Below are 22,083 nucleotides of genomic sequence, written 5' to 3'. Positions count from 1 at the left end.
TCATTCCCAACTTTGTACCCTATTAACTTTTATCACCTCCAACTAACCGGTCATCCAACCTAATATTACAGGTTACAAGACACGTGTCATCATATGATTGGCTTAAATAAATTTAAAAAAAAAAACAAAAAAAAAACCCAAAAATTAAAACCCTAACCCCTACCCCACCAGTTGGCACCCCCTGCCACCATCGACAGGCGACATCCCCTACCTCCTCCGGCCACCTTACCTTCCCCCTCCCCTTCCCCATCCCCTTTCCATCTCCGGCACTGCCACTCCTGTTGTCGCCTCTAGTGGTGATGTGGTCGTGTTGCTGGATCTGCGTCCTGCTGACACAGTTGCTGCGGCAACTGCTGTTGCTGCCACCTTCGGTGGTAGCGGTATTGCGGCGGTTGCTGCTGCTGATGTTGTCGTCTACCACCCTCGATCTCCCTTCCCTCTCCGTTTTCGCCAACACCTCATCCACATCCAACTCCATCAACCACCCTCCATCTCCCTTCCCTATCCGTTTTCGTCGCCTTCCCCGTTGGTTTCCGCCCTCCCTACCTTCCCCGTCAAATTCCAACCAAATCTCTTTCATCCCCTTCCAATTCCGACATCCCCTAACCCTTCCCCCACCGTTTCCGCCCCTTCCATTCCCTTTCATGGCGGATTCCACCCTTCCTTCCTTTCCCCGTTCAATTTCAATCACCTTGTTGCATTCTCCGTTGAATTTCGGCCATCCCCTTCCCTTCCCTACTTCGATTCCGCCGTCTTTAAGGTGGCTGCCATTATGGGTGGTTTCTTTTGTTTTTAAAAAAATATTTGACCAATCACATGGTAACATGTGTGGAAAAAAATCCAACTCATAAATGTTAACTTGTTTAACCGGTTGCAAGTCACTTGGGAGTGATAAAAATTAATAGTGTACAAAGTTGGGAGTGATAGTAAAAAACAGAAGTTGGAATTAATAATGGCGGATGGAGCAAAGTTGGATTAATGGTGACAAAGTTGGGATTAATGGTGACAACTTTTCCGAATAATTCAGGGTTTGTTTACGCAGTTTTTTTTTTATTTTTTTTGTTCGAAAAATGAACAAAATACTTACTAATTCGGAGATTGCTGTTGCGATTGAAGAATTTCCTCGCTGATGCTAGACAATTAAAGTATTTTGTAGCAATTTTGTATTGTATTAGCTTGAAACATTTAAGAATGAAAGTTTTGATGAGAGAGAAAATGCTAGGAAAATAATGAATAGGAAGGTTGAAGAGAGAGAAAATGAATTTTGAAATTTAAATAAATGGTGTTTATTATTATTATTATTATTGTTGTTGTTGCTGTTGCTGTTGTTGCTGCTGTTGCTGTTGTTGTTATAATAATAATAATAATAATAATAATAATAATAATAATAATAATAATAATAATAATAATAATAATAATAATAATAATAATAATAATAATTATTATTATTATTATTATTATTATTATTATTATTATTATTATTATTATTATTATTATTATTATTATTATTATTATTATTATTATTATTATTATTATTATTATTATTATTATTATTATTATTATTATTATACATGGGGTAGGGGGAGATTAATTTGCAGCTATTGCATATAGTGGGGGTAAATGAATAGTGAGGGAATGAGGCTAAACAGTAGCGTACCAAATTCAATGGGGGGGGGGAGGAAGGGTAGGTTGCTCTACCTACTCTAGGGTGTAGGTGTCAACTATTAGGTTTAAGGCTATAGTTATGAAAACTGGAAATTAGGCTAAGATATGTGGATTGTAAGTTAAGACAAGTGTTTGGGCTACTGAAATGGCTAGAATAGCTTATGATCATGATAGAAAATGAAATTATGGATTTCAAAACAAGAATCAAGTGTTCCTTTCTTTCAATACTCTACTCGAACCAAATGGTAGTGAAAGGTTTCACTCATCATCGGGTTTCAGTCGAGGATACATTTTTAGGTGTCTAAAGCAATGCACAAATTTTTTTAATACATAAATTCATGAAAAGATAATTTTCTTAATTAGATCATAAAACATTTAATTCATTTTCTATTGCTTGTTAGAAAAAAAATAATTTTTGTTATTTATATATAATTTATAATGTGACTATAAATATGATATTTCATTTGTCAGATATTATAATAAAATATTTAATGTTAAAAGTTTTTGTTCTTTTTTAAAATATATAAATCCTAAATCACTATTTGTAGTGTATAATTTGATAATTGAAATTACACTCTCAAATCTCATTCCTTTATTTTTCGATCTTATGTGGAATTGATTTTTAAATTCTAAAATAAAATATCATTTTTTTCACAGGTCAAAATAATGTCTTTGTATATGTTATCTCATTTGTCGGATATTAGGATAATATTTTTAATGATAAAAGATATTTTTTATTTAATAAATTTAAATCAAATCACTATTCATAGTTATTTTTACTTACATGACTCATCAAAATAAAATCTTAAATCTCATTCGTTAATTTTACTTACGTGGCGATTGTTTTTTTTTTTAGATTCTAAAATAAAAATGAATATCGTTTTTCATTGGTTGAAAAAAAAAAATCTTTGCTTATGTGGCGCTCCGAACACTCCCAAAAAAATGTCTCCTTTATTTATTTGTATATACTAGAATGTACCCATGCCAATGCATGGGACATATGTATGTTTAGGGAAAAAAATTAGTATAAGTGGAAGTTATATATTCTTTTTGGAAGGAAGTTATGGTTTTGTTTTAAGTTAATTATTTGGAGTTGTAGGAGTTATTTGGAAGTTATTTTCCAAAAAAAAATGCATGAGAATTAAGAGTTGGGGTTTTGGAGTGTTGTAGTTAAGTGTTGCAAAATAACTCTTAAATTATATATAAGATAAGGTTGTTCATTGTATTTTAATTTTAATTTCTGTATTGTAATTTTATTAATAGCATTAATGAGGCAAATGAATTCACCAAATTACTTCTTGCAAAAGGTCAAATGAAATCACGAGAAAAATACTAAAACTATATCTCACTTAAAGTTGGCAAGGATTTTTGTGGCAATCCAAAGTATACGTTATTTTTTCCTTTGGAAAAATTGCCCGGAATAATCCCACCTATGGGCCGTCCGCTGAAAATAATCCCACCTTTATACCCACTCCGCTAAAAATGGTCCCATTTTACTTGGAACCGGTTGAGCAGGTAATTTTTTTTTAAGTAGAATTTACATGTGTCGCTCCTTGATTAGTAAAAAAAAAAAGTAGTAAAAAACCACCACCACCACCTAAGCCACACCAATTCAACCACCACCACCCCAACCTAAACCCTAGAACCACCATCCCACCCACACCTGAAACCACCGCGCTGACCGGAATCGGGACAGGGGAGTTCGACGACGCGGCTACAAACGGTGGACGAGGGAGATTGACGTGACTGACCGCAATCTGGGGATGGGGAAAGTCAGGTGTCGGAGCTGGGTTTAAGGGAGTTGGTGGGTTTTCGCGGACAGAGCCTAGGTTTAAGGGCTGGGTTTTCGCGGACAGAGCCTGGGTTTAAGGGCTGGGTTTTCGCGAGGGAAGGAGTGAGGGAGAGGGTTGGTGGTTCGGGGGAGGGTAAGCCGGAACTGGGTTTAAGGGCTGGCTCGCCGGAGCCGCGTGAATGGGGTTGGCTTGGTTTCGTGAGGGTTTGAGGGTGGTTCATGTGGAGGTTCGTGAGGGAGGGAGGGGTTCGAGAGTGGATCAGGGGAGGGGTCCGACTATGGTTCAGGGTGGGGGTGGCAGGGGAGGCCGGCGCGCCGGGAATGGTGGCAGGGGAGGCCGGCGCGCCGGGATTGGTGGCAGAGGAGGTGGTTTCTATATTTATTTTTAAAAAAATTTAATTTTTTTTAAAACTTTATTTTTTGGACTAATCAGGTGCCGACACGTGGCTGGTAACTTGCTATAACAAGTTAACTAACCGGTTGGGACCATTAAAAAAGATCGGGGGGTAAAGGTGGGATTATTTAAAAATAATCCAAAGGTGGGATTATTTTCAGCGGACGACCCAAAGGTGGGATTATTCCGGACAATTTTTCCTTTTCCTTTTGTGGATATAAATGAATGAAGCTAAAGAAATATGATATCCAAGCTAAAGAACTACTCCCTCCGATTTTTTAGTACAACACTTTCAATAATCGACCTTTTTTGTAAAAATGCAACACTTCTTGAATAGAAATATTCCAAATTATTTTATTATATTTCACTCCTCACATGGTCCCCACTCTTATCCTTTCTTCTCTCACATTGTTACTTTAACATAAGCTATCAGAAAATACAAATATACCTTTAAGTTAAACAATTTTTGTTCATCACATAGCAATTTTGTGAATACCTTAACAATTTTTATATCAAAAGTAGGCCTACAATTGATGACAACTAGGTAAAGTTGTTGATTAATTTACCAAAAACAAAAATTATTTATCACAAAGATAAACTTGAGCATCCTCATAAGCTATTCATCCACAATTACTTTTTGTTATCATTTTTTATTCCCAATGAACCTACACGTACACAAAATTTTAACAAATTTAACTCAACAGCATAAAGTACCGTATTAGACAAACTGTTGCATTATTTGGAAAAAAATATAGGTGTAACTTGTAATCAAACTAAGTGTATGGCGTGAAGAGTATGCAAACTCGTCAAATAATTGATTAAACAAGACAATCTAACTAATTTTTTATAGCTCTAAGCAATTATTTTTTTATTGGTTTATTTGCTTGATTTTTTCTCACTTGATAAAGAAATGGTATCATGCCGACATTTTATGCACTAGTTTAGTTGTCTAGTATTTATTTCCAATTAATGAGGTGTACATGGACAAGCAAGTTGGTTATGCCTTGATTTCCTCATACATCTAATCCACTAATATTATATAATGTATGATTCTTCTCATAGTTTTCATCAACTCTAAATTAATCTAAGCCAAAAACAAAATCTTTACAAGGAAAGATTTTAGGATCTAATGAACACCCAAATTTCCCTCAATGAAACACAAATTCGCTATGATCGTAATGATGAACTCAAAGCGTTCGATGAAGGAAAACTTGGGGTTAAAGGGCTTATAGATGCTGGAATCAAAAAATTCCTAGCATGTTTGTTAGACCACTAGAGGATCGTTTGAAAGATTTTGGTACAAGTTGCGAAAATATAAGTGTGCCAATAATAGACTTTTCTTATCTTAGTGAAAATAAAGATCACTGCTCAGATTACTAAGAAAATTATTATGGCATCAAAAAAATGGGGGTTTTTTTCAAGTTATAAACCATGGGATTCCAAAGAAACTGATAGAAAGAATGATATACCGAAATCGAATGTTTCATGAACAAGATGTTGAAATTAAGAAAAAAATTTATAGTCGCGATTTTCAATCAAAGCATGTGTACTTTTTTAGCAACCATGACTTGTACCAGTCAAAGGCTGCAAATTGGAGGGACACTTTGTATGTCAACGCTCGAAATACCGGCGGTGAAGTTGATCCTACAGAGTTGCCTCTTATCTGTAGGTATATTTATGTCTTTCTCACACGACGTACACTTATTTATCTTCCAAATTTGATTTACAAAATTGGGGCTATTATGAATAATATATATATAATTTGATCCCTCCTTACCCTTAAAAAGTCTCAATTCACCCATAAGCTTTGTCTCTTATTACAAATCTCTTATTGAAAAAAAAAAATTATACATTTTACCTTTACTTAATTTTAATTTCTTTTAAACATCCAAACCTAACTACCAAATAATAATAGAACCAAGTATAATAATGAGAACCAAGGCTAAAATGAGAACTAGGAACTAATCTAAGCCCTTAGATCATGTTAATCAAACAGTCCACATGCTTCCGTGTCATAAATGACATTATTCGTAATATTTTAACTTTACAAAGTAGTTTCCAATTTCTTATCTAAAAAGTAAATGAAAAATTAGTAATTAAAAGTAAATAAAATAAATCATAAAGTAAAAGAAATTGCCTTAAAAGTCCAAAAAAAAAAAAAAAAAAAAAAATGGAATCAGTTTAAGAGATTGCATAATTATAAGAATGTTATTGAACACCTTATTCGTCCGATTAGATTGATTTAAGGGTCTAGATTAGTTCCTAATTCTGATATTTATTATGTGTGTATGCATATATGTATGTATACCTTTAAACAACCAACCTCCACCCTAATTTTTATTCTACTTCTTAACACCTACACCAATGGCTTTTAATTGGGGGGCAAAGGGCATAATATTATTTTTAGCCCATATACATAATTTGTCTTCTAATTAAATATAAAAAAAAAGTGCATTAAGCTTTAATTTAGTTTGTGAGCAAATTAGTAATATATGTAGAGATGGAAATGGCTCCTGAATTGTATCCTAATCATGTGAATCTAGTTACATTTTATAGGATTAAAAATCTTCTAATTTTAGACCAACGGATTCAGAACAATTTTCCACGGACAAGACCTACATCTAGATTTTGCTTTTGACATCTAGATTCGATCAGTAAACCTATTTCATAATTTATTAAAACAATATTCACTTATTTATATTTTTCCTTTACGAAGGTTTTTTTTTTCTTTTGTTTTTTTTTATAAAAAGTTTTTAAATTAGTACTTAAAATTACAGTTGATAAATGGTTCACTAATTTACTAATTTGAATCATAATTAATATAATAAAATTTTTCTTCATTTTTAAATAAAAAAACTTCATTCTAACTTTCATTTGCTTGGGTATAATCTAATCTATATTATATAATGTTTAATTTGACTTTCCTAATAAAAATTAAAATATACTAAATTCGTTTCATATTGTTTGCAACTTTTACCAAATGTAGATGCTACCTAATACTTGCAACAAATGTTTTCCTTCCCTTTTAGGATGACATTAATCTCTATCTGTCTCCTCAACACATACATCAATAATTTTTCTCTCTCTATGTTATACTCTCAAGCAAATTTTGCATTGGAATCCTAGAGAAATTATATGTAACAGAAATAATATTTACACATTAAGTTTTATTTCTTATAATGTTGTTTATATGTAACTTCTTTATTTCTATAATTAACATCGTTCATTTCTTTTTAGTTGATACTTTTAGGCGTTGGGCACTATACACATAAGTTACTTTTACTTTATTTTATGATTTATTCTTATGAAAAAATGTATTCATTTATCTCAATCACTATATTTCAAATATCAATATTTATATAAAGTTTGAAAGTATATGTTGGAAAATATGGCTTAATGAAACGTTTAATTATAATGGCATAGGAGAATCATTTTTAAAAAAGGTTATTTTTTTATTTTGGAAAATTGATGGTGCAAGCATGTAAGTTTAATAAATGAACTAAAAAAATATATTATTTTTCACTTGATTTAATGTCAAAGAAATATATAAAATAATAACTATTTAACAACAAATAAAATTACATATGGATTCGATGGATCTTGATTTGAATCTGAAAAATCTCGTCAAATCTGCGGCATTGAGAGAATACATGTAGATCAAAAGAATTCGTTCTAGATGCATACCGGTGACATCCTTCAATATAAGAAGCAACAGATTATTAAGCTAGTATATATGTTAGCCTTTGAATTTTTATTATAATATGTGTAAATAAAGTCACCTATGGATTTCTTCTTGACAAGTGCAAACTTTAACGCAAGTTTAGTTGATTTATAAGAGGATACATATAAAGTGTGTACCATACAAGTCAATTGATTTTGAATTAATTCTTTTTGATGTGACATTGGAGTACATTAATCACATTCATAAGATTGGTGATCGCATACTTATGTTAATATCAGTAGGTCTTGGACTTGAGCCTGAGTGTCTTGGAAATATGGCAAAATGTACAAAAAGTTGGGCTTTAGCTAACAATTATTACCCACCATGTCCAGAACCAGAATTGACTATGGGAACCGACGCTCATGTTGATACTTCATTTATCACAGTACTCTTACAAGACAATATTGGTGGACTCCAGGTTCTTCATGAAAACAAATGGGTTAATATTGAGCCTGTTACCGGTGGTTTGATTGTTAACTTTGGAAATATACTTCAGGTTTTGTTTTTATACCTTATTAACTTTGTTTTTATACTTCAGGTTTTGTCAATTAGATTGCTTTGAAAATTTCAAGTATTATATTGTTGTGATACAATACTTATAACTCTTATCTTATATTTTACAAATGATAACAAATGATTTGATAAAAGGTGCTTGTCATAGAGTGATTACAAAAAGTGTTAGACCAAGGCTTTCAATTGCAATATTTTTTAATGGTGTTATCTCATCCGAGAAGATACATGGTCCAATAAAGGAGCTAACATCTAAAGAAAATCCACCTATTTATAGGAAATTCTCAACTGACGAGCTTGTCAAAAACTTTTTCTCTAAATCACTTGAAGATGTTGGATCCAATCTAGATTACTTCAAATTTCAATCTCGCGATGATGACAACTGATATAGTAGATGTGTTATTAAATTGTGTTTATAGTTACATAATAAATAATTTTATATGATACTTGTGTAATGTTATCTTTACAATTTCATGAGACACCATTTGTTACTATGTATTTTTTAGTGATCATATTTGTAGCATTTTTTTAATGGAATAGGGAGGGTGATTTCTAGGGGTGCTCATAACCGGATACCCGGGATTTTGTGTACCCGGAAGTGCGGGTAGTGATTTGGGCGGCCATTACCCGACCCGGTAAAAGCGATCCTCATTGGGTACCCGGTATTTTAATATATGTTTTTTTTTCATTTTTTTTTAAAAAAAAATAAATTATGTTGTACATAGCTTTAAAACCTGATATTTTTATATATTTCATTAAAAACAGAAACTGATGTGTTTTTTTTACAAAAAAAAAAACCCCTACTGTTTTCACAAAAAAAAATAATTTATGTGTTTTTTGATAAAAAAAGATCCGGCTTCTACCAACGCATCAATAAAGAAATTCAGCTTCAAAAAAACCTGCTTCCACCAAAAAGAAAACCTACTGCAATTTATTGAACGAATTGAGGTGCGACTGAGTAAGGGTCTGACGGAGGTTCGGTGGTCGCGGACTGACAGAGGTGCGGTGTTTGTTTGAGAGTGAGGTATGGTGGTTGCCAAGAGTGAGGTTGGTGGTCACCACAAGTGAGGTACGGTGGTCGCGTGTTTGAGAGATGAGAAAGAAGAGAGGTAAGGTGTGTAAATGAAACGACTACTCACTAAGCCTAGTAAAGTGGGTATTTAGTAAGTAACCCTAAGTCCCTAATGGAGTAAAGTGCCATCCAACCAAGAAAAAAAAATCCGGGTATTTAACGAGTACCCGTTACACTCAAAGCGCGGCCCATTACTCGACCTGCAAATCTAATATTTTTGCACGTCGAGTACCTCGACCCGCAAAAATGGCAAAAATTCAACGAATACCCGTCGAGTATTTTGCGGGTCAGCGGGTCGGGTCAAACAGGTCAAGTCTTTTTGAACACCCCTAGTGATTCGCAATACAAGTATTAGACACACTAAACTATTGGCATCACTTTTGAACCAATTAATATTTATATTTCTAACAAAAATGGATTGTAATTTTTATCCATATATAATACGGTCTTAGTAATTTTAATGTTTGTTATCCTCATACTCATATAGCTACACTTAACACATTACATAAGAATAGGTTATTTATTAGGCCTGAGCAAAACTATCTGATTATCCGATAATTCGAAGATCCGATCTGCACCCGATCCGAAAATTTAGGATAACCGATTCGAAAACATTTTCGGATCGGATACCCGATCCGAAATTTTCGGATATCGGATCGGATATCGGATATCGAAAATTTGAATTTCGGATATCCGAATATCCGAAAATAAAGTCGGATGTCGGATATCGGATCGGATATCCGATCCTATATTCGAAAAATTAATTTTTTTTACCCATATTTTAAAGTTCAAATATTATTCATATGCCCATTGCCCAACAGCCCAAGCCCAACAAAAACTTAACTTACCCTAATTTCAATATTGTCTGCCTCTCTTTTCTCAAGTCCTCAGTTAGTCTTCTCAGTTTCTCACTCCTCTAGTCCTCTTCTCTCTCGAGCTCTCCTCTTTAGTCTCTACTTCTTTTCTTAGAACTTTAGAAGTCAGATCTACACCACCACATCTCCGACCACCGTCAAAGACTCAAAACCACCACAATCTTCCCTCACTCCTTCACCAGAAGTGGCGCCGCCCCTCACTCCTTCACCAGAAGCGGCGCCCCTCACTCCTCCACCAGAAGCGGCGACACCCCTCACTCCTCCACCAGAAGCGGCGCCTCTCGCTCCTCCACCAGAAGCGGCGCCCCTCACTCCTCCACCAAGGTAATTAATCCTTTTCCTCTTTTGATATAATTTATAATTTTAATTAGTTAATTGGGTTTTCGAAATTCTATTGTTCTGCTCTTTTTCTTCTTCTTGTGCTTCATTTTTAGGTTCCATTGTTGTTGATTAAATTTGGAGAAATGTTAATATCTGAAATTTTTGTTGTTGTAGAGTTGTTGACTTGCCATATGCTAATACTTTGTTGATCCGCTATCGGTTTCGAGTTTCCGGCGTTGATGACTTTTTTTTAGTATAAGATAAAATGCATGTATTGTTAACATTTGGACATTAATGTATTTGGACTTTAAATTTTCTTTGTTATATAATTTGTACTTTTGTAGTAGTTACCCAATTAGTTTGCATTTTGGCAGGTTATTTGTATTTTGTAATTTTATTATTTTGTTTTTTCTGAAAATTAGTTGTGGTATGTGGACAATATTTACAAGTCCATTAGTCCATTTTTTTAATAGGATAATTACACATCTATTTTATCTCTCCTTTTTCAGTGAGTAACATGAGGAGAAAATGGGAAAAAAAAAATCAATTTTGCCATTTAAAACAACTAGTAATCAAAGTAGTCAGATATAGGATATCCGATATATCCGATCCGAAAATTTCGGATACCCGGATTTTCGGATATCCAAACTTTTCGGATCGGATACAAATACCAAATATACGTATTTTCGGATACGGATATCCGATCCGAAATGGGATTTCGGATCGGATATCCGATCCGTGATCAGGCCTATTATTTATAACCTAATGATGAGTAACCTTTCATCGCCATTTTGTCGGGTTGCATATCAGATCAGAGAATTCTTTGATTTCCTTTATCCTAGCCCTTTTCCTTTTTATAACCCCTAAACCATTTTATTTAAACCCATTTAAGCCCATACCCTATTGTCATGCAAAATGGTTTTTGAGCCTCATAATTTTTTTTCAAACCTTATGTGGTTTAATAGCTCTTGAAATAAGCTTTCCAATGATGGATATGTCATAATAAGCCCAACTCTGATTTAAAACGAATGAGATACACGTAAAATACTAGATTCAAGCCAAAATCGACACCCTTGCACGATTTTGTTCATATCATAAAATCTAAAGTTGATTTTGACTTAATTCTAATTGAGCTAGAAAGCAAAATGCAAGATCTTCCCAATGGTATCTTATTTGACTTATTATGTGTTTGGATTTAAAAGTTATGGAATTTTTAACAAACTGCGTACGACCTGTTTTAACGCGCCGCGCATTCGTGCAATGTTAATTTCTATCATGTCATGTCCACTGAAATGTGGAATGCCGCTTTACGTCCATGTAATCTTTTTCATTTTTCTCGATTTTTCGTGTAAAATCGTGTACATCTGCCTTGCCACATCATTTTTCCACGTAATGTCAAATGCGAATGATGTGTAACGTTAATTTTCGATGTGGCATGTTAATCCTTTGCCTGCTTTATCTTTCTTCTGCATCCTTGCCTATAAGGATCCTAGGCACCGATTAATACGTATAACCAGCCCTATTTTACACTTTTAATATTGTTCATCATTATTCCTTTAAGCATTTCAAAGAGACATTTAGGCGTGAAAGGTTGATATCTTGACAAATCTAAACTCTATTTAAATTTAGATTAATTTAAATTCATAAACTTTTTGAAGTCACTAACATTATTTCATTCACGATCTATAGACACCTAGTTGTGTCTCCCCAACTCAAACTCTATGATGAGTGACCTTTCACCGCCATTTAATCAGGTTGTGTATCAGATCTGTGAATTTCTTGAACTCTTAGCCCATTAATTTCTATTGTAATCCACCTAATCCAATCCATTTCTAGCCCAAATATCCATGTAAACCTTTTTCTTAGCCCTAATGATCCATAACCCTTAGCCTATTTTTCTCTTTTCTTAATCGCATTCCAAAACCGAGAATAGCCCTTGAAATAAGTTTTTCAACGATATTTCATAAGCCCAATTCCAAATTAAAACGAATGAGATATGAGCTAAAAACTACCCTAGACCCAAAATCGACATCCTTGTACTCAAGCGTCCATATATTAATACATACAAATGATTTTGACCTAATTTGAATTTGTTTAGAAACTATATTTCTAGATATTTCCAACGATATATTTTTACCGCGAGCGCATAAGTTGACATGGCTTGTCATTTTCCTTTTTGGTGTGCCAGTTTTCTTTTCATTTTTAATCCCTTCCGCATTTCGGCCTATTTTAGGGTTTCAATTAGCAACGTTCAAGATCTAAAACTCTTATTCCAGACTTTCACTTTTAATACTCCCAAAAGCAATTCAAGAAACGAACCTTAGCAATACTCCTAGTTATTCTCTTAAACAAAGACTTAAAAAGTTAAAAACTCTAAGGGTTTGACGAATCTTATCTTAGTTGTCAATAAGTAGTGGATACAAACCAGGTTAGCTGTCAATGTAATTGTTAATAGTACGAGTATTTGGCAAAATTAAAATAGTAATTGAAATGTTAAATAATTACAATTGAAATCCATACATAATAAGGCTTGTAAGCTATATAATAACACTGGATCTTCAAATTTTAGTAAAATCTAAAGAATTAACACAAAAATTAAAGGGATAGTACTTTAATCCTTTAAATAATAATAGAGGGTCACTTTCTAGTCACAACTAGAAGATGATCACATATCAAACAAGCAACGCTAAGAGGATTAATTCCTACTAATTTAATAAAGCAAAACACACACTCTCCAAAAAAAAGCAACACTCGGAGAATTAATTCCTACTAATAAAACAAAACACACATTCTCCAAAAAAAAAAAAAAAACCTTTATTTATATGCACCTACATTTATAGAGCGAAAAACCTTGCTAAGATAATATAGGAAACTAATAATCATAACACTAAGATAAGATAGAATAAGAATCTTATTCTTAATTTATCCTCTAATCATATTTGTAACCAACTACTAATTCCATCCTAACATAACTGAATCAAACAAATAACTATCCTAATAATCTAAACCCTTATAGCCTAAAATAATAATAATAATAATAATGATGATGATGATAACAACAACAACAATGCTGTTGTCAAAAAAAAAAAAAAAAACAACAATAATAATAATAATAATAATAATAATGTAGACACCCATTTGTGTCTCCCCAAAACCAAACCCAATGATGAATACCTTTTGCGTCGAACCATAATCGAATGAAGTGAAAGTGTGAAAAGTCTAGTGTTGCGGTTAGTTTTTATTAAAAAAATTTCTTTCTGTTTTCGAAAACCTGCTCTATTTTATGAAAACGTCCAATACAATTTAGTTTGATCAATTATAAGGGTCCAATAAAAGTGTAGTTGGATAGGGCTCGAAAAGAGCTTTCCAACGATATATTATAAGCCCAATTCCGATGAATATTGAGGAAGTTATGGTCAAAATACTAAACTGGGTCCGGTTTGATTCTTACATACGGCCCAATGATCTAGAGGAGGGCCTATTGTCAATTATCATTCCTAAAGCTATTAGGATTGATTATAGTCTGCTCGAATGTTCTAGAAGGTTCTCTTAAATCCTAATGAAGTTAGGATTGATAATTATGTTTTAGAGTTACTTGGAACAAAATAAGCGTTTTTACGAAAATACGATTTTACCCTTTAAACACGGATTTGACGACTTAATTAGATTGAGAAGTGGATTCCGCGTACATAACGTGTATTTTCCCACGCAGCGCAGTGCGTCGCTTGGAAACGGAGCCTGTCGCCTGCCGACGATCCTGTCGTCTGGTGACAGGTGGCAGTTTTATTCCGTGTTGAACTCAATCTATTTTCTATCGGATTCTGGACTATTTTCCTATAAATAGGGTCTCTGGACCTTCGTTTTGAAATCATCTACAATCTATAATCACCTAATTCTCTCTCTTCTCTCTTGAGAAATACATGCTTTCTTTCTCTCTCTCTTTCTAAAATAGCTTTTACAAACACAATTCCGCATTCACAAGATTTAGAAACACCTAGCCAAGTTCGAAGTTGCCTTCGCCCTTGTAGGGAATATTTCAAGCATCATAACCCGAAGCTTGAACCCCACTGTGATCATACACTTAAGTATGGTGGTGTCCAAAGGGAAAGAAAAGAGAGCAAAAGAGTCGCCAACAAGTTTTAGGAACTTGTAAACCCAAAACGATCCAGGAGATCGTCAACTCCATAAGGTCTGGAACCAAACAGGGTTCGGGGATGAGGGTACGAATCCAATCTACAAAAGAAAGGACCCGCCCTATAAAATAGGCCTCTACTTTGTTCTGCTCGTATTCATGTGCGCTTTTCGACTAACATGCAATCATTAGATTTAGCCCTAAACCTGTTTAATCTACGTTGGTTGAATATTAATGCACAAATAAAACTATTATTGGCGATCACTTGAATTAAAATCATATTAGCCTAAACAAAATTATTAATTATCTTATCAAGCGTGATTTCAAATACAAATTCCCTTTAACAAGCATAAAGGCGTGATCAAGCAATAACAATAAATATAAATCAAGCAACATAATAACAAGCATAATGATAATAATAATAAAAATCATGTTAAGGCATAATAAAGCTTAAATATAATAGAAAGATCCTAGGCATGATACTAACAAGATTAATAACGAATCCTAGCATGTCACTAAACAATAAAGATCAAAGATTTAAACCTAACATGGTACTAACATGCTATCATGATATTAGAAATAATAAGAGGCACCCTAAACATGATACTAGAAAGCATAAATAACATCCTAACATGATACTAGGAATATTAAACAATAATAAACATGCTTTCTACAAGAATAGAGCAATAAGATTACATACTTTGAAGCCTCGTACCTCTTTCTAATAGCAAAATACACGCGTTAGTAAACTTCAATGAAAATAATAAAATTAAGAAATAAATTAAAGAATTGAAAGAAAGAGTTAAAAGGTTTAAACTGGATTTGGGACCAAACCCTCAGAAAAGTATAAACCTTTCACGTCTAGGGCGAAGGCAACTTCGAACTTGGCTAGGTGTTTCTAGATCTTGTGTATGCGGAATTGTGTTTAAAAGGTTGGTTTAGAAAGAGAGAGAGAATTAAAGATTGTTGATGAGAGCTGATTGTTTGTTGATGAAAGTTGATTGAAAACGGAGGTCGAGGAGCCTATTTATAAGAAAAAAATCCGGAAAAGCATAGAATTTGATAAGGAATAAAACTCCACGCTGTCGCTAACAAACCGACCTTGTCGCCAGAAATTTATCTTGTCGCCAGGCGACAGACTTGTCGTTTGGCGACAAAGACAGTTTTTGCGGATTTTGTTTTTATCATATCTTTTGATCCAGAAGTCCAAATAAGTCATATAATATGTCGTTGGAAATATCTTGAAGTCTACTTTCTAACCTAATTAGAATAAGATTAAAATATTTTGTAGATAAAAAGATATGGCCAAAATAGTGAAAGGGTGTCAGTTTTGGATAAAGTTTTGTAATCCTTTCATATCTTTTTCGTTATAGCTCGGAATTAATATTATAATATATCATTGGAAAGATAATTTCAAGATCTATCCAACCATATAAAATTTGGATAAAAAATATGAGGCACGAAAATAATATCTGACTGTCTTCGAACATGTTTAAATTCGAATAGAACTAGGACTTTAAAAAAGGAAAGTTTTAAAAATGGAAAGTTTATATTTAAATCAAATTCCTTAATCTTATCTTTTCAAAAAAGGATAATTAAGATATTTTAGAAACTTATAGAAGATTCTAATCAATCCTAATTAGTTTAGGAATAGGATTAAACCTTTGGATCCTCCACATGATCATTGGGTCGTAGGTAAAATCCGGTTTGGGCCTAGTTTAGTATTTTGGCCATAACTTCCTCATTATTCATCGGAATTGGGCTTATAATATATCGTTGGAAAGATCTTTTCAAGCCCCATCCAACTACACCATTGTTGGACCCTTATCATGGACCAAACTAAACTGGATTGGACGTTTTTATAAAATAGAGCAGGTTTTCGAAAACAGAAAGAAGAGAATTTTTAATAAAACTAAACCGCAACGCTTGACTTTCCACACTTTCACATCATTCGATTATGGTTTGACGCAAAAGGTATTCATCACTGGGTTTGGTTTTGGGGAGACACAAATGGGTGTCTACAGAAGCCCCCACTTTGACTGAGTTTGGAGAAACTTATATATGTTTCGAAAACAAAAGTCAAAGTAGCGATAGGGACGGAGAATGATTCAGAACGTTCTTCTATCCCAAATCAATCTTGTAACGCCGATACCTGCAAAACAATGTTAGTTAAACAGATAAAAGAGTTTAAGAAACGCGTATCTTGCACCATCGAGCGCACGCCTCTGGAGTAACCGATTTCATTGCATTTTGTTTGACGACCTTCTACAAGCTAGAGAACGCCATCTTGCTGTTGTTGATGTTCACTCGTCTTTGAACAAAGGAGCCTTTTTTGAGGACTGTTCACTCGTCTCTAAATAATGGAGCTTTTTGAGGATCGTTCACTCGTCTCTGAACAATGGAGCCTTTTTTGAGGATTGTCCACGCGTCTCTGAACAAAAGAGCTTGATGATTTGTCCACGCGTCTCTGAACAAAAGAGCTTGATGATATGTCCACGCGTCTCTGAACAAAAGAGCTTTGATGAAATGTCCACGCGTCTCTGAACAAAAGAGCTTTGATGATATGTTCACGCGTCTCTGAACAAAAGAGCTTTGATGATATGTCCACGCGTCTCTAAACAAAAGAGCTTTGATGATATGTCCACGCGTCTCTGAACAATAGAGCTTTATACTTGAATGTTTGTTGCGATCGTTCGGTTGGCTGCGAACAGGTGCTTTGCTGAATGGTTGTATCCTGTAAAAATCAAAAGAATTGCCAAAAGACATTGCTGGTGTTTTTCTTAGGGTTGACCTAAGGCTTGATGTTGTTCTTAGGGTTGACCTAAGGTGATTGATTGAGGTTGACTCAATGTATTTTAACTGACTTGAGGTTGACCCAAGGTGAATTGACACGTGTGACTCATGACTCGTGTGACTTAATATGTTTTGACACATGTGTTAAACTCAACTCGATGTGATATGACACGACATGACTCAATGTACATGAATCGTGTGTGATGTGCAAAAAAGCAAAAATTTTCCGTCATTTTTGTGGAGGGTACCGACTTTCTCCCGAAAAAGAAAGACGCGAAAAAGAATCGAAGTGAGTGATGGTGCATGTTGAATGAGCTTAGGCACATATATGCGTTCAATATTATCCCGCAAGGTACAAGGAGTAATTCCTCCTAAACTATCTTAGTCGACTCGATTATGAAAGTATTTAGGTAACTTAGGCACGGAGGCTAAGCATTTCATACTTTATGATGCAATGATGATTATGAGTGTTGAGTGATGATTGATGTGTGATTTTGATAAAGCATGCTCCAACGTTATGTTAAGACTTCATGACAAAGGGTTCCTAATGGAAGGACTATGTGATCATGTATCTGTGCAGTGGGTGAAAGTGACACTAAAGTTAAGCTGCAAAGGCTAACGGTGGGGATAATATATTGAAAAGAGTCAAGAAATGGTGACTCTTAGGCTAGGTAGGCTAATGATGTAAGGATCAAGCCCCCAGGTTTAGCTCTAAGTAAATAGGGATGAGCATCGGAGATCCCTTGATATGATCATGGTGTAAGTGTGTGAATGTGAATATGAATGCATTTTATTACGGCCGCACCTCAATATGAGGTTGCCTACGTATCCGTTAGGAATCAGGCCAAACGTAGCTCTAGTCGAACCTCGCACAAGTGTGTGTATACCTCAAAAAGGTCTTTTTAAGGGTTGTAACGTGGTTAGACTAAAGGTTAGAGAAGAAGGGGATAAAGGCTCAAGACCCTAGATAAGCCCCCAAGGTGTGCAACCATGCTTTTGTATTTTCATGCTTGAGCTTTTCTCACTTTTGAGCTTTCTTTCTTTTTTTATTTATTTATTTTTTGCTCTTCTTCTTTTTTTTGCTTTGCTTTTGCATTTTTTTTATTTTTATAAGTGTGGGCAATCCCGATCATGCGGTCTATCACTCACTTGTCATTCATGTTTCTCAGGCACGGTACCAAGCACTCGATAAGAGACGCAATCTGAGACGTGTTCTTATCAAAGATATTTTCATATCAAAGACATTGGAACACTTGCCCTTTTGCACACTTTTATTCTATTTTATATATTTTTTTTGCTTTATTTTTCTATTTTGATCTTTTGAATTACTCAAGCTTTTGCTCTTTGAAAATTGCATAAATTGCATACCATCCCATCCCAAGGTTAGGTAAATGAGGGTTGAAGAAAGAAAGGTCTACCGTTAGACGAGGCTCAAAGTGGTGTATGAAGAAAGGATTGCATATTTGAAGGGTGAGAGATATGATATGGCTACAAAGGGTGCCTCCAATCATTGGTATACCTTGTGCTTAATTCGGCGTTTTTTTTTTTTTTTTTTTTTTTTTTTTTTTTTTTTGTCTTTTGTAATGCAATGATCATATGCAAGAAAATAAAATGCTCATTTTATTAAAAGGAAATGAAAGTCCTACAAAGTAAAAGCTAGGGGAAAATGAAAGGTGCCTATGCTAGACTTATTGGGGAAAAGAATAAAAAAAAAAGAAATAGAAAAAAGAAGTCACGAAATCTTGTCGTTGAAGCTCGCCTCTTGTCTTGTGCCTTATCATCACTCAGACTTCTTGTTGACTGGAGGTATAGGAAGCTTGTTATTGTCAATCAAATATTGGATGGCCTCCTTTAGCTTCCAACAGCTCTCAATAGTATGACCCCTACCCTGGTGATACTTGCAATATGCGTTGGGATTCCAGCTAGCCGTCCTCCTTTCGACAGGTGGATCCCCAAACGGTCCAATGGGAGTTATAAGACCTTTTGCATGTAAACGATCAAATGCGGTGTCATAACTTATACCAATAGGTGTGATGTTTCTCATTTGCCCTCGTTTGTTCATGGCAAGGATCTCATCCAAGTCAAATGTGCTAACGTTATTTGAGTGGGTAGTTTTGGAAGAAGAAGGATTGTCGTTCTTCTTTCCTTTCCAGCCACTGTTATTATTGGTACTATTTTTGGCCTTCCTGTTGCTAAGAGGAATATGAAGGTGATTTGAATCAATGAGGTTTTCCATGGTCCGTTTTGCCCGTGGCTTAGGAGCATTGAATTCTTCATTGAATCCTTGGTGAGAATTTTGTTCGATAACCATTATCCGACTTGCTAATCCTTCTACCACATTCAAGAGCATGGCAATGACATCCTGTAGTTTTCGAACGTCTTCTTTTAGAATTGACAAATTTTCCTCGATATTATCTAAGAAAGCCCCTTCATCTTCCTCAATCATGGCCACTTCATCAATAGAAGTTATATAAGTTATATCGATCATGGGATCACCTACAGGTGTGATAAGGAGTGAAGGACCAAAGGATGTTTGATCTTTTGTGATGGCTAGAATCTCGGAAGTTTTATTGTCATCAATCAGGTCCTGAATAGCTTCCTTAAGTTTCCAACACTCCTCAGTGTCGTGACCCTTTCCTTGATGATATTTGCAGTGTTTACTAGGATCCCACTTAGGTGGCCTGGCTTCGGGAACTGGTTCTTTGATAGGTCCTATGGGCATGACTAGTCCTTTGTGGTGTAGCTTTTCGAAAGCTGTTTCATAACTCATACCAAGTGGAGTGAACACTCTTTTTGACCTTTGGATTCGCTGCTTAGAGGTGTTCATAGCATGTACTTTGTTAATGGGAGAGGAAGAAGAAGGATGGTCGTTTTTCTTTCCTCTCGCACTATTATCTTTCAGAAGGTCATCTTCAATGTCAATACCTATATTATACACAGCCTGGAAAGTATTCAAGTTGTGTTGGTATTTTAAGTGCTTCGCATATTTTTCTTGAAGGTTCTTGATGAACATCCTTACAGACTCTTTTTCAGTAGGGACCTTAACCATATTAGCTGAAGTTTCCCTCCATTTGTTGAAGAAAGAAGTGAACCCTTCATTTTTGTTTTAACATCTCAAGTTGTCTGTGGTCTATTTCATCTTGAATGTTGCACTTATATCTATCTATGAAAGCGTTTGTTATTGAATCCCAAGAAGAGATTTTCTCTTTTCCAAGAGAAAAGAACCATTGTTGACAAACGGTTTCTAAAGATAGTGAGAACAAAGAATGAAAACTCTTCCTATCAATCCTCTTAATGTTCATTATAGTTTCAAAGGCCCTTAAGTGAAAGTAAGGATTGTCAGTTGGTTTAAACTTAGGGATGTCATTGGCATTGAACTTATGCGGAAGAAGTTCCTTGTCCACCGAGACCCCTTGTGAACTAATTCCCTGGAACCTATAATCATTAGATAGTTTGCTCAAACTTTCCTGGATGAGGTCCATTTGTTGTTGTTTTGCAGGGTCATTAACTTGAAGAGTTAGACCCTTCAATATCTCAGCTAGGTTTGCTACCTCTCCCCTAACTTCATTGAGTTCTTCTTGACTTGCCATTATCTTCTTAGCTTTCCTTTTTCTACCAATTGGCTTGTCAAAAAGTAAGACTTGAACGAAAGTGTTATCCTTGATTAGACGCCCTTCTCTCCTTGACCAAGTACTGTAGAAAGGGAAATTAGGGATAAGTTTTATACTAATTATTTTGACTCAAGCTTTATTCAACATGCAATAGATGGGAAAAGATTATGGAAGAATGAGAAGAATGATATGCATGGGGAAGATGATGTGGATGGGAAGATGATGGAGATGGAAAAATATGGAAGAATTAGGAATAGAATGGACCCCCAACTCAAATGACGGAAAAACGACTCATGCATGAACCTAAGACATGGCCATGGTGACATATACAGAGTGTGTGCTAAGACTAGTGAGTGTAGGTGACATGTTAAGACTTGTGTCATGACCACATGGCTAGACTATGTGACTAGACTCAAGCAAAGACTAAGTTAAGACTTCACGTATGTGCATTAAACTGGACATGCTGTGGTATTTTAGTCATAACTTTTGATCTGTGACTCTGATTGGGACGAAACCAACGCCAAAGTAAAGATAAAACCCGGGGCTACAGATCCATAGGTTATACGACTCGTAGTTCTTCCTAGAACTCCGTCTATGTTCAAAACAAGTTGACGCATGTGCAGTATACGGGAATAAAAATCCGGGTTGACTTAATGGAACTATGACTCGATTTAAGGCATATTTGTTAGTTCAAATTAATTAATTAATTAAACAAAGTCTTTGAGTCATTGGTTAGTTTATTAAAAACTTATTTACAAACACAAGTCAAACCAAACGGTTAGCACATATATAGTATGCACAAGCAAGAATGCACAAGTAGTTCACATAGTCACAATATGATGCAATGAGTTTGCAACCTAACCATGGCTCTAGTTCTCTAAAGTTCAAGGATATGGGTTAAGTCAAAAAGGGTCCATGGTTATGAGTCTGGATGCATCGTGCGGAGCCTAACCTTGAAGGGTTGGCGCGTATGGATAAGACCCCGCAAGTTAAAAACTTGCTTCCACGGTTTGGTGGATTCACAAACTTGCATGTACCCATCGTTGCCAAGAGCGTTCGATTGGGTAGATGAAGCGTGAACCCCCAAAGGGTTATGGCCATATGTAGAACACATATGGGTTTCAGAAAAGTGAGAAAAAACTCAATCAGGAAGTAGAATCGAGCCAATAGTACTAGAATTGGTCAAAACAAGAAGGC

This window comes from Chenopodium album, chromosome 4 (assembly GCF_948465745.1).
Source record: "Chenopodium album chromosome 4, dcCheAlbu1.1, whole genome shotgun sequence".
In the NCBI taxonomy this organism is placed as follows: Eukaryota; Viridiplantae; Streptophyta; class Magnoliopsida; order Caryophyllales; family Amaranthaceae; genus Chenopodium; species Chenopodium album.
The sequence above is the reverse complement of the archived record's forward strand: the minus strand, read 5'-3'. Positions refer to the sequence as shown.